Raw genomic sequence first — 13154 nt, 5'->3', positions numbered from 1 at the left:
GCAAGGAATTCTTGTTGTTTATCAAATAATTTTTTGTATTCATCCTCTGGCATAGAGGATTTAAGGGTAATCTCCAACTCATCCACTTTCTTCTGTATAGTTGTTAAATCACGCTGCAGAAATTCAATATTAAGCAGTATCATGTCCAAAGAATATTTATTGGAAATAGCTTCATATTTGTTTTTAAAGTCCATATCGGAGGTGAATGAATTTGCTTTCGGTTGGATTCTCATACCTCTAGGAATTCTTTGTGTACGGAAATATTCGGTCATAGTAGACAAATGCAATTGAACTGAGAGTAATTTCTTTGTCTCTGTCTCATACATACGCCTTAGGTCAATAGTAGAAGGATGATGTAAAAATGAAGCATTATTCGGTCTACTCCCCAGGATGCGGTCAGCGTCCTCCCTTGTGTAGGAAAATACATCATGGACATTCGAACTAGATGCTTGATCCATAGTAGTTGTAGAAGTAATCTCCAACTTGAAGTAGAGTGCTCGCTTGTCTCCCTTGTAACAAAATCCCAAAATAAGCAGCACATCGAGGTAATTGAAGAGATGTAGGTAGGGTGCACGCATGCTGGAGGACAGCTATCCACAAATTCATGATTTTCAGAACCCCCCTCTAATGTCATATAGAAGGGCCAGAAATCTCAGAGATCATTTAGTCAAATCAGATACATCTAGATACAGTGGATCTATTCAGAAATATCTCACTACACAATCAAAAGGCTGTTTCCCATGTAGACACTGTGTCAATTGTAAATATATTCATAAAGGAAATACATTCATCCATCCATCCACACATCAACAATATCCGATCAAATATTTTCTCACATGTGACAGTGACCACATTATTTATATTCTGTGGTGTCCATGTGACCTAATATATGTGGGGGAAACAAGGAGAGATCTTAAAACCAGACTTAATCAACACCGCTATTCTATTAGAAAGGGTAGAAGGGACTTGCCTGTCTCCAACCATTTTATAGAAATGGGTCATAAAGAATCTGACTTGAGATGTATGGTGGTCGATCACATTCCGCCCCCTAACAGGGGTGGTGATAGAATCACCATGCTCAAAAAACGTGAACTGAGATGGATCTTTGATCTAAACTGTCTCAAACCCAATGGGTTAAATATTGAATTCATTGTTTCTCCTAAAATGATGAAGTAATTTGATGGTCTAGCCCCGGCTGGGGTATAACGTACCTCCCTTTGTGGGGTGATTTGTGATACAATTTTTATTTCTGAATTGGTTTTTATATTTTATTCTTAATTATGTATTCTCTTTTTATTTAGGTTGCTCTCTGTCTGGGTGACAGCCACGGTGCCGAGCCAGAACACGGCGTCAATACATCCTCCGTCACCATTAGAAACATTCTGCTTAGTCTTGGACATTATCCAGACATTACATGGGGTAATGAGACTGTGGGTCAGTGTGCATGGATTGATGTGTGGGGGAAAATTGAGCGCTTCCACCAGCAACAATAGGGGGGGTGAATTTGTGTACTATAGGACAGACCCTGCAACAGTTCTGTGCGGTTCTGCCTTGGTCACATACTGTGGATACCCCGATTTACTCGGGTAGTCCCACAATTCTCACCCTTACCCTTAATAGCAGGAGGATTGCTGTGCTCACATCCCCATTGTATGCAACTGTGTGTGACTCCAGATACATTCCCCATTCATGTCTATACAACTATCTTTCTCTACATAAACCTGATGCCCCAGTTTGCGTCATACATATGCTACTTCTCTGACCGTTATCATTGATTTTCATGGATACTGGGATTAACAAGCCTTGTTACTAAGCAACACCAAGCTTAGCGTCGCGTACATCGCGATCCTCTATACATCGGAAGTGACGTACCGGATGTTGTTCTCCGCTGACAGCGCGAATGGCGCTGACTCTGGCGTTCCACGAGATTCACGGCGTGAGGCTATGGACACCGTGGCTGGACCCGGGAGGCAATCTATACGTATATTTCACAGTAAGCAGCACACTATATGCTATACACCCTGGGAGGGATTGTAATATTGAATATATGACATACTCTGTTGCGATGTTTGTGATTCAAAGTATGATCATGTCTTTCTCAATGTTTGTCTATTTATGTTAATACACTTATGATGTCACTAATTGATGAAGGGCGGTGTGTATATAAGCCCGTTTGTATCACTCATTGTCACTTGAGAATGCTGGCGTGAGGCCGGCGAAACGTCGCTTTTGTACCTCATGGAATAAAAAGCACTTTGCACTTGATTTTGGTGTGCTGCATATTACTACGATTATCATTAAGGAACCAGTGGACCGTGGCTCCAGCATGCGTGCACCCTACCTACATCTCTTCAATTACCTCGATGTGCTGCTTATTTTGGGATTTTTTTATATATATATATATATATATATATATATATATATATATATTTCTCCGCCGAAATCACTTTTAAACCCATTTCCACCTTTTTTTCCCTTCTCTTCCTCTTACTTTTTTTTCACGTTTTTTTACGTTTTTCTCCTTTTCGCCTCTTTTCTGGGCGTATTATTCTTCTTTTTCTTCTTTTTTTTCGTCTAATGCATACCCCATCAGTGCAGCAATGCTTATTCAATACCGCCAGCAGATGGAGACACTGGGGGATAATTTTCTAAGGATTTATACTGATTTTTCCTGTCTGAATTTGTCGCACAGAAAGTTGCAGGCCAAATATGTGTGACATTTCTGCGACTTTAGCTTCTAGAGCATTTTTACAACATTATACATAGGTGCTGAATACATAAAAAGCGACTGTTCAGCGACAGACAAGTCGCATCGGCTGAAAGTAGGCCAGAATGTCAGTCCATGTTGGAGCAGGTTTAGATACAGTCTAAAGTATAGATCTCAAAGTCTGTGCACAGAATTTAGCAAGGGCCTCGCACCTTCTGATGCATCAGGTAGGTGCACAATAGCATAGCCTAACCCTCTGTACTTTGGTCTATATTGATGCGGGACATAGACAGCCAGCTGATGACCAATCCATTAGTGCAATGGATGGCTGGAAGCATTTGTCTTTGCCTTTGCAATACCACAGAAGCAATGCATGGTCAATGTACAGCAATGACACACCTGTGTGAACAGCCAGGAGACCCCCCCCCCCCCCCCATGTTATGTTACATAGTTACATAGTTAGTACGGTCGAAAAAAGACATATGTCCATCAAGTTCAACCAGGGAATTAAGGGGTAGGGGTGTGGCGCGATATTGGGGAAGGGATGAGATTTTATATTTCTTCATAAGCATTAATCTTATTTTGTCAATTAGGAACATTCAGCACCCACCCGCTATCAAGGCAGCTGCCTATCATGTCATGCCCTACCTGCACAGGTGTGCTGGCTACTCAAATGATCCAATTAAGGAGGCCATTTAGTCAGCAGCAGCAGAAGTCCTGTGCCTGGACGCTCCAACAGCGGCCAGACACAAGCAGAAGCAGAAGCAGCAGAAGCAGCAGCAGCACCACCTTTTGTTTTTTGGCTGCAGCAGCAGCAAGGCCCACAGGGCTGGCTAGCTGGCTAGCCAGCAAGCAGGTAGCAATGAAAGTAGGAATCTTTCTTTTTAACCCTGTAAGGGGGTGGTGCACTGTACCCGAAGATACTGCCATATCGGGTCAATGCATAGGGCGACGGAAGCAAGCTTCGAAATCGGCCCCCGTTCTCAAAAATCCATTTAATATATGGTCCCCAGATAGGGGACGTATCAGATATTAAACTGATAAGAACAGATACTACACTTGATCTTAGCCAAAAGGCCGAGAAGCGATAACCGTGAAAGGGGCGGGCCCAACAAGGTGCCCTTCATGGGCACTATCACTGCTTGCTGTCAGGGAGGCTGCCAGACAATTTTCCATGCACACTCTGGGCTGGGGGGCAGTCAACCACCAGTACACACAGCAGAACCTAAACCCATACCATTATTGCTAAGCAGCAAGACAGGGGCCCATTGCACTCCCAAGGGGCCTTTTTAAATGCAATCCATAACCCGGATTTGCCAGGAACCCTTCTTACTCCTCCTACTTGCATGTGACACTGGGCTTAGGATCTGCATAGGAAACACACACACAAGCACACACCTACCTTTGTTGCCTGCAGATGCCTCCTTGGCTGTCCCCAAACGGTATCAAACCAACACCCACGGGAAGCTGTAAGCATAGAGGACATGCCTGCACCCCATTGGACTTACCTGTGTGGGTTAAATCCGGGTTATTTGACAACCTATGGCGGTGATGGTTCTGCTCAGGCAGAGCAGTGCTGATGCTCCTCATAAAGCTGTCGCTGCTGTGAAGGTTCTAGGTGACATCACAAATCCCTATGGTTACATACACAACAAAGCTGGGTTGTTGTTGTTTACACTCTGCAAGGCCTGTGGAAGTGAGTGACATCATAGCACTGTAGTTCTGAGGGTTCTAGATGGATGCAACAATCTCCTGTTGCTTCTATGAAGGCCATAATAGACGACATCACCAAACAGCTCCATAGTCACATACACAGCAAAGGAGAGATGTTGTTTACACCTAGTGATGTCAGTGGTATTGAGTGACATCACAGCACAGTGCTAAGGCTCCTGGGCCTGGACACAGCAGCGGCTGCAATATCTCAACGGAGAATACGTTTATATATATGTGTGTGTGTGCGCGTATATATATATATATATATATATATATATATATATATATATATATTTCTCCGCCGAAATCACTTTTAAACCCATTTCCACCTTTTTTTCCCTTCTCTTCCTCTTACTTTTTTTTCACGTTTTTTACGTTTTTCTCCTTTTCGCCTCTTTTCTGGGCGTATTATTCTTCTTTTTCTTCTTTTTTTTCGTCTAATGCATACCCCATCAGTGCAGCAATGCTTATTCAATACCGCCAGCAGATGGAGACACTGGGGGATAATTTTCTAAGGATTTATACTGATTTTTCCTGTCTGAATTTGTCGCACAGAAAGTTGCAGGCCAAATATGTGTGACATTTCTGCGACTTTAGCTTCTAGAGCATTTTTACAACATTATACATAGGTGCTGAATACATAAAAAGCGACTGTTCAGCGACAGACAAGTCGCATCGGCTGAAAGTAGGCCAGAATGTCAGTCCATGTTGGAGCAGGTTTAGATACAGTCTAAAGTATAGATCTCAAAGTCTGTGCACAGAATTTAGCAAGGGCCTCGCACCTTCTGATGCATCAGGTAGGTGCACAATAGCATAGCCTAACCCTCTGTACTTTGGTCTATATTGATGCGGGACATAGACAGCCAGCTGATGACCAATCCATTAGTGCAATGGATGGCTGGAAGCATTTGTCTTTGCCTTTGCAATACCACAGAAGCAATGCATGGTCAATGTACAGCAATGACACACCTGTGTGAACAGCCAGGAGACCCCCCCCCCCCCCCCATGTTATGTTACATAGTTACATAGTTAGTACGGTCGAAAAAAGACATATGTCCATCAAGTTCAACCAGGGAATTAAGGGGTAGGGGTGTGGCGCGATATTGGGGAAGGGATGAGATTTTATATTTCTTCATAAGCATTAATCTTATTTTGTCAATTAGGAACATTCAGCACCCACCCGCTATCAAGGCAGCTGCCTATCATGTCATGCCCTACCTGCACAGGTGTGCTGGCTACTCAAATGATCCAATTAAGGAGGCCATTTAGTCAGCAGCAGCAGAAGTCCTGTGCCTGGACGCTCCAACAGCGGCCAGACACAAGCAGAAGCAGAAGCAGCAGAAGCAGCAGCAGCACCACCTTTTGTTTTTTGGCTGCAGCAGCAGCAAGGCCCACAGGGCTGGCTAGCTGGCTAGCCAGCAAGCAGGTAGCAATGAAAGTAGGAATCTTTCTTTTTAACCCTGTAAGGGGGTGGTGCACTGTACCCGAAGATACTGCCATATCGGGTCAATGCATAGGGCGACGGAAGCAAGCTTCGAAATCGGCCCCCGTTCTCAAAAATCCATTTAATATATGGTCCCCAGATAGGGGACGTATCAGATATTAAACTGATAAGAACAGATACTACACTTGATCTTAGCCAAAAGGCCGAGAAGCGATAACCGTGAAAGGGGCGGGCCCAACAAGGTGCCCTTCATGGGCACTATCACTGCTTGCTGTCAGGGAGGCTGCCAGACAATTTTCCATGCACACTCTGGGCTGGGGGGCAGTCAACCACCAGTACACACAGCAGAACCTAAACCCATACCATTATTGCTAAGCAGCAAGACAGGGGCCCATTGCACTCCCACAGGGCCTTTTTAAATGCAATCCATAACCCGGATTTGCCAGGAACCCTTCTTACTCCTCCTACTTGCATGTGACACTGGGCTTAGGATCTGCATAGGAAACACACACACAAGCACACACCTACCTTTGTTGCCTGCAGATGCCTCCTTGGCTGTCCCCAAACGGTATCAAACCAACACCCACGGGAAGCTGTAAGCATAGAGGACATGCCTGCACCCCATTGGACTTACCTGTGTGGGTTAAATCCGGGTTATTTGACAACCTATGGCGGTGATGGTTCTGCTCAGGCAGAGCAGTGTTGATGCTCCTCATAAAGCTGTCGCTGCTGTGAAGGTTCTAGGTGACATCACAAATCCCTATGGTTACATACACAACAAAGCTGGGTTGTTGTTGTTTACACTCTGCAAGGCCTGTGGAAGTGAGTGACATCATAGCACTGTAGTTCTGAGGGTTCTAGATGGATGCAACAATCTCCTGTTGCTTCTATGAAGGCCATAATAGACGACATCACCAAACAGCTCCATAGTCACATACACAGCAAAGGAGAGATGTTGTTTACACCTAGTGATGTCAGTGGTATTGAGTGACATCACAGCACAGTGCTAAGGCTCCTGGGCCTGGACACAGCAGCGGCTGCAATATCTCAACGGAGAATACGTTTATATATATGTGTGTGTGTGCGCGTATATATATATATATATATATATATATAATCGTAGTAATATGCAGCACACCAAAATCAAGTGCAAAGTGCTTTTTATTCCATGAGGTACAAAAGCGACGTTTCGCCGGCCTCACGCCAGCATTCTCAAGTGACAATGAGTGATACAAACGGGCTTATATACACACCGCCCTTCATCAATTAGTGACATCATAAGTGTATTAACATAAATAAACAAACATTGAGAAAGACATGATCATACTTTGAATCACAAACATCGCAACAGAGTATGTCATATATTCAATATTACAATCCCTCCCAGGGTGTATAGCATATAGTGTGCTGCTTACTGTGAAATATACGTATAGATTGCCTCCCGGGTCCAGCCACGGTGTCCATAGCCTCACGCCGTGAATCTCGTGGAACGCCAGAGTCAGCGCCATTCGCGCTGTCAGCGGAGAACAACATCCGGTACGTCACTTCCGATGTATAGAGGATCGCGATGTACGCGACGCTAAGCTTGGTGTTGCTTAGTAACAAGGCTTGTTAATCCCAGTATCCATGAAAATCAATGATAACGGTCAGAGAAGTAGCATATGTATGACGCAAACTGGGGCATCAGGTTTATGTAGAGAAAGATAGTTGTATAGACATGAATGGGGAATGTATCTGGAGTCACACACAGTTGCATACAATGGGGATGTGAGCACAGCAATCCTCCTGCTATTAAGGGTAAGGGTGAGAATTGTGGGACTACCCGAGTAAATCGGGGTATCCACAGTATGTGACCAAGGCAGAACCGCACAGAACTGTTGCAGGGTCTGTCCTATAGTACACAAATTCACCCCCCCTATTGTTGCTGGTGGAAGCGCTCAATTTTCCCCCACACATCAATCCATGCACACTGACCCACAGTCTCATTACCCCATGTAATGTCTGGATAATGTCCAAGACTAAGCAGAATGTTTCTAATGGTGACGGAGGATGTATTGACGCCGTGTTCTGGCTCGGCACCGTGGCTGTCACCCAGACAGAGAGCAACCTAAATAAAAAGAGAATACATAATTAAGAATAAAATATAAAAACCAATTCAGAAATAAAAATTGTATCACAAATCACCCCACAAAGGGAGGTACGTTATACCCCAGCCGGGGCTAGACCATCAAATTACTTCATCATTTTAGGAGAAACAATGAATTCAATATTTAACCCATTGGGTTTGAGACAGTTTAGATCAAAGATCCATCTCAGTTCACGTTTTTTGAGCATGGTGATTCTATCACCACCTCTGTTAGGGGGCGGAATGTGATCGACCACCATACATCTCAAGTCAGATTCTTTATGACCCATTTCTATAAAATGGTTGGAGACAGGCAAGTCCCTTCTACCCTTTCTAATAGAATAGCGGTGTTGATTAAGTCTGGTTTTAAGATCTCTCCTTGTTTCCCCCACATATATTAGGTCACATGGACACCACAGAATATAAATAATGTGGTCACTGTCACATGTGAGAAAATATTTGATCGGATATTGTTGATGTGTGGATGGATGGATGAATGTATTTCCTTTATGAATATATTTACAATTGACACAGTGTCTACATGGGAAACAGCCTTTTGATTGTGTAGTGAGATATTTCTGAATAGATCCACTGTATCTAGATGTATCTGATTTGACTAAATGATCTCTGAGATTTCTGGCCCTTCTATATGACATTAGAGGGGGGTTCTGAAAATCATGAATTTGTGGATAGCTGTCCTTTATCAAGTGCCAGTGTTTCCTCACAATTTTGGCTATGACATTAGAGTGCTCACTATAGGTGGAAATGAATGGAATGCGTTGCATATTGTTATTTTTCTTGGAATGGAAGTTGGTAGATTGTAATGTGCTGGCTTTGTGTCTCTGATGATTAATGATTACAGCCGGATAGCCTCTGTGTAGGAATTGTCTTGCCATCTTGTCACATGCTCTGTTGAATTTGTCTGCCGTGTCAGTAATTCGACCTGCCCGGATAAATTGACTGTATGGAAGTGATTTGATCATAGATGTTGGATGTGATGAATCGTATCTAAGTAATGTATTGCAGTCTGTTGGTTTAGTGTAGATATCTGTTGACAGTTTGTTGTTAGAAATGGTGACCTCAGTATCCAAAAAATGAATTTTTTCATTAGAATGCGTCAATGTAAATTGTAAATCTACATCTATATTGTTAAGATATTGTTGAAACTCTAAGAGTTCAGCTGTACCACCGCTCCAAACTAGAAAAATATCATCGATATATCTCCACCACCCCAGGATATACCTGGAGTGGTGGGATATATATACGTGCCGTTCCTCAAAATCTGACATGACTATGTTGGCATAGGTTGGTGCCATGTTGCTGCCCATGGCAGTCCCACGGCATTGGATATAAAATTTATCATCAAACGTAAAGTAATTATTGTGTAGTACAAATGTAAGTAGTTCCAAGATGAAATCAATTTTGATGGAATCCATATTTAGAGCCACCAAGCCTTCTCTAACTGCAAGGACACCCCTGGAATGTTGTATAGATGTATACAAGGATACTATATCAAAGGATGCTATTAAGGCATTGTCTGGTATGTGGACCTTAGAGATTTTGGTTAGAAAATCACTGGTGTCCTGCAGATAGGATTTGGCCTGGATGGCTAGAGGTCTCAACACTTTGTCAAGGAAAATGGAAATGTTGTTAGAAAGTGACCCCCTGCCCGAGACAATAGGTCTGCCTGGAGGATTCTCCAGGCATTTATGTATCTTGGGCAGGAGGTATAACACCGGTGTAACAGGATTTGATGGTATTAAAAAATCATGCAATTTTTTATCAATTATGTGCCTGTCAAGGGCTTGCTGTGCTATAATTTCTATAGTATGGACCATCGCCCATTTTGGATCTCTAGGTAGAATACAATACACTGACTGGTCTTCTAACTGTCTCCTTGCTTCCCGCAAATACATACTCTTGTCCATGACCACAACCCCACCGCCCTTGTCTGCCGGCTTAATGATGAGGTTGTGGTCATGGACAAGTTCCTGCATGGCCAAAAGTTCGCCATGTAGTAAATTAGGATGTTTCAATTTAGTTTGCACAGATTTAATATGTTCCAATTCTTTTTTTAGACACTCTGTAAACATACATATGGCATGTGAATCAACATTAGGCTGAAATTCACTCACAGTAGGTAAATCGTAATTATTGAATTCGAAGGGCGTGTCTCTCTGTATATCGCCATCCGTTGACACCTGAGGTGGTAAACCATCACCACCAGGTGACTCCGGACCCCGACCAGAGAACCACACCCTAAGCCTCAATCTACGAATAAAGGAAGCTATATCAAGTTCAAGTTGAAACCAATCATTTTTTACATTAGGGCAAAAACCAAGTCCCTTAGATAGTAATGACAATTGAGAGTCTGTAAGAATATGTGAAGAGATATTTACCACTGTACGTGTGTCTGTGGCATCTACTTCTTCTTCTGATGTGAGGACTTTGTTGCACCAGTCTTGGTTCTCTGGGCTCGGGTTCTTCCGGGATCTGTGGTGTTTTCTCCCTCCTCTTCTTTGCCGTCCCCATCGGACGGCCTTGTCGCTAAAAAAGGCACCGTAGTAGCTTGTTTGGATGATGATCCTGATGCTCTCATTTTAGTCGGCTCCGAAGTGACTTCTAGATCCTCAGAGGTGTTGCCTCTCCTTTGGCCTCTTCTAGATGCACTATATAAATTGTCCCAGATATAAATTTTACCATTCTCATAATCTTGGCTGTCCCTGAACCACTTGTGTCTCTTTGTTTCTTCTATTTGATTCTTTTGTTTAGCAAGGAATTCTTGTTGTTTATCAAATAATTTTTTGTATTCATCCTCTGGCATAGAGGATTTAAGGGTAATCTCCAACTCATCCACTTTCTTCTGTATAGTTGTTAAATCACGCTGCAGAAATTCAATATTAAGCAGTATCATGTCCAAAGAATATTTATTGGAAATAGCTTCATATTTGTTTTTAAAGTCCATATCGGAGGTGAATGAATTTGCTTTCGGTTGGATTCTCATACCTCTAGGAATTCTTTGTGTACGGAAATATTCGGTCATAGTAGACAAATGCAATTGAACTGAGAGTAATTTCTTTGTCTCTGTCTCATACATACGCCTTAGGTCAATAGTAGAAGGATGATGTAAAAATGAAGCATTATTCGGTCTACTCCCCAGGATGCGGTCAGCGTCCTCCCTTGTGTAGGAAAATACATCATGGACATTCGAACTAGATGCTTGATCCATAGTAGTTGTAGAAGTAATCTCCAACTTGAAGTAGAGTGCTCGCTTGTCTCCCTTGTAACAAAATCCCAAAATAAGCAGCACATCGAGGTAATTGAAGAGATGTAGGTAGGGTGCACGCATGCTGGAGGACAGCTATCCACAAATTCATGATTTTCAGAACCCCCCTCTAATGTCATATAGAAGGGCCAGAAATCTCAGAGATCATTTAGTCAAATCAGATACATCTAGATACAGTGGATCTATTCAGAAATATCTCACTACACAATCAAAAGGCTGTTTCCCATGTAGACACTGTGTCAATTGTAAATATATTCATAAAGGAAATACATTCATCCATCCATCCACACATCAACAATATCCGATCAAATATTTTCTCACATGTGACAGTGACCACATTATTTATATTCTGTGGTGTCCATGTGACCTAATATATGTGGGGGAAACAAGGAGAGATCTTAAAACCAGACTTAATCAACACCGCTATTCTATTAGAAAGGGTAGAAGGGACTTGCCTGTCTCCAACCATTTTATAGAAATGGGTCATAAAGAATCTGACTTGAGATGTATGGTGGTCGATCACATTCCGCCCCCTAACAGGGGTGGTGATAGAATCACCATGCTCAAAAAACGTGAACTGAGATGGATCTTTGATCTAAACTGTCTCAAACCCAATGGGTTAAATATTGAATTCATTGTTTCTCCTAAAATGATGAAGTAATTTGATGGTCTAGCCCCGGCTGGGGTATAACGTACCTCCCTTTGTGGGGTGATTTGTGATACAATTTTTATTTCTGAATTGGTTTTTATATTTTATTCTTAATTATGTATTCTCTTTTTATTTAGGTTGCTCTCTGTCTGGGTGACAGCCACGGTGCCGAGCCAGAACACGGCGTCAATACATCCTCCGTCACCATTAGAAACATTCTGCTTAGTCTTGGACATTATCCAGACATTACATGGGGTAATGAGACTGTGGGTCAGTGTGCATGGATTGATGTGTGGGGGAAAATTGAGCGCTTCCACCAGCAACAATAGGGGGGGTGAATTTGTGTACTATAGGACAGACCCTGCAACAGTTCTGTGCGGTTCTGCCTTGGTCACATACTGTGGATACCCCGATTTACTCGGGTAGTCCCACAATTCTCACCCTTACCCTTAATAGCAGGAGGATTGCTGTGCTCACATCCCCATTGTATGCAACTGTGTGTGACTCCAGATACATTCCCCATTCATGTCTATACAACTATCTTTCTCTACATAAACCTGATGCCCCAGTTTGCGTCATACATATGCTACTTCTCTGACCGTTATCATTGATTTTCATGGATACTGGGATTAACAAGCCTTGTTACTAAGCAACACCAAGCTTAGCGTCGCGTACATCGCGATCCTCTATACATCGGAAGTGACGTACCGGATGTTGTTCTCCGCTGACAGCGCGAATGGCGCTGACTCTGGCGTTCCACGAGATTCACGGCGTGAGGCTATGGACACCGTGGCTGGACCCGGGAGGCAATCTATACGTATATTTCACAGTAAGCAGCACACTATATGCTATACACCCTGGGAGGGATTGTAATATTGAATATATGACATACTCTGTTGCGATGTTTGTGATTCAAAGTATGATCATGTCTTTCTCAATGTTTGTTTATTTATGTTAATACACTTATGATGTCACTAATTGATGAAGGGCGGTGTGTATATAAGCCCGTTTGTATCACTCATTGTCACTTGAGAATGCTGGCGTGAGGCCGGCGAAACGTCGCTTTTGTACCTCATGGAATAAAAAGCACTTTGCACTTGATTTTGGTGTGCTGCATATTACTACGATTATCATTAAGGAACCAGTGGACCGTGGCTCCAGCATGCGTGCACCCTACCTACATCTCTTCAATTACCTCGATGTGCTGCTTATTTTGGGATTTTTTTATAT

General features: G+C 42.8%; 2 non-coding genes across 2 annotated transcripts; both read right to left on the bottom strand.

The window, feature by feature from the left end:
• Positions 1 to 3605: 3605 nt before the first annotated feature.
• Positions 3606 to 3796, bottom strand: LOC130310539 (U2 spliceosomal RNA). The gene has a single exon (XR_008859050.1). It is a non-coding gene; the product is annotated as a U2 spliceosomal RNA (small nuclear RNA).
• Positions 3797 to 5888: 2092 nt separating this feature from the next.
• On the bottom strand, positions 5889 to 6079 carry LOC130310538 (U2 spliceosomal RNA). The gene has a single exon (XR_008859049.1). It is a non-coding gene; the product is annotated as a U2 spliceosomal RNA (small nuclear RNA).
• Between the last annotated feature and the right edge of the window lie 7075 nt (positions 6080 to 13154).

The sequence above is a fragment of the Hyla sarda genome, unplaced genomic scaffold (assembly GCF_029499605.1).
Source record: "Hyla sarda isolate aHylSar1 unplaced genomic scaffold, aHylSar1.hap1 scaffold_1574, whole genome shotgun sequence".
Taxonomy (NCBI): domain Eukaryota; kingdom Metazoa; phylum Chordata; class Amphibia; order Anura; family Hylidae; genus Hyla; species Hyla sarda.
The sequence above is the reverse complement of the archived record's forward strand: the minus strand, read 5'-3'. Positions and strand labels throughout refer to the sequence as shown.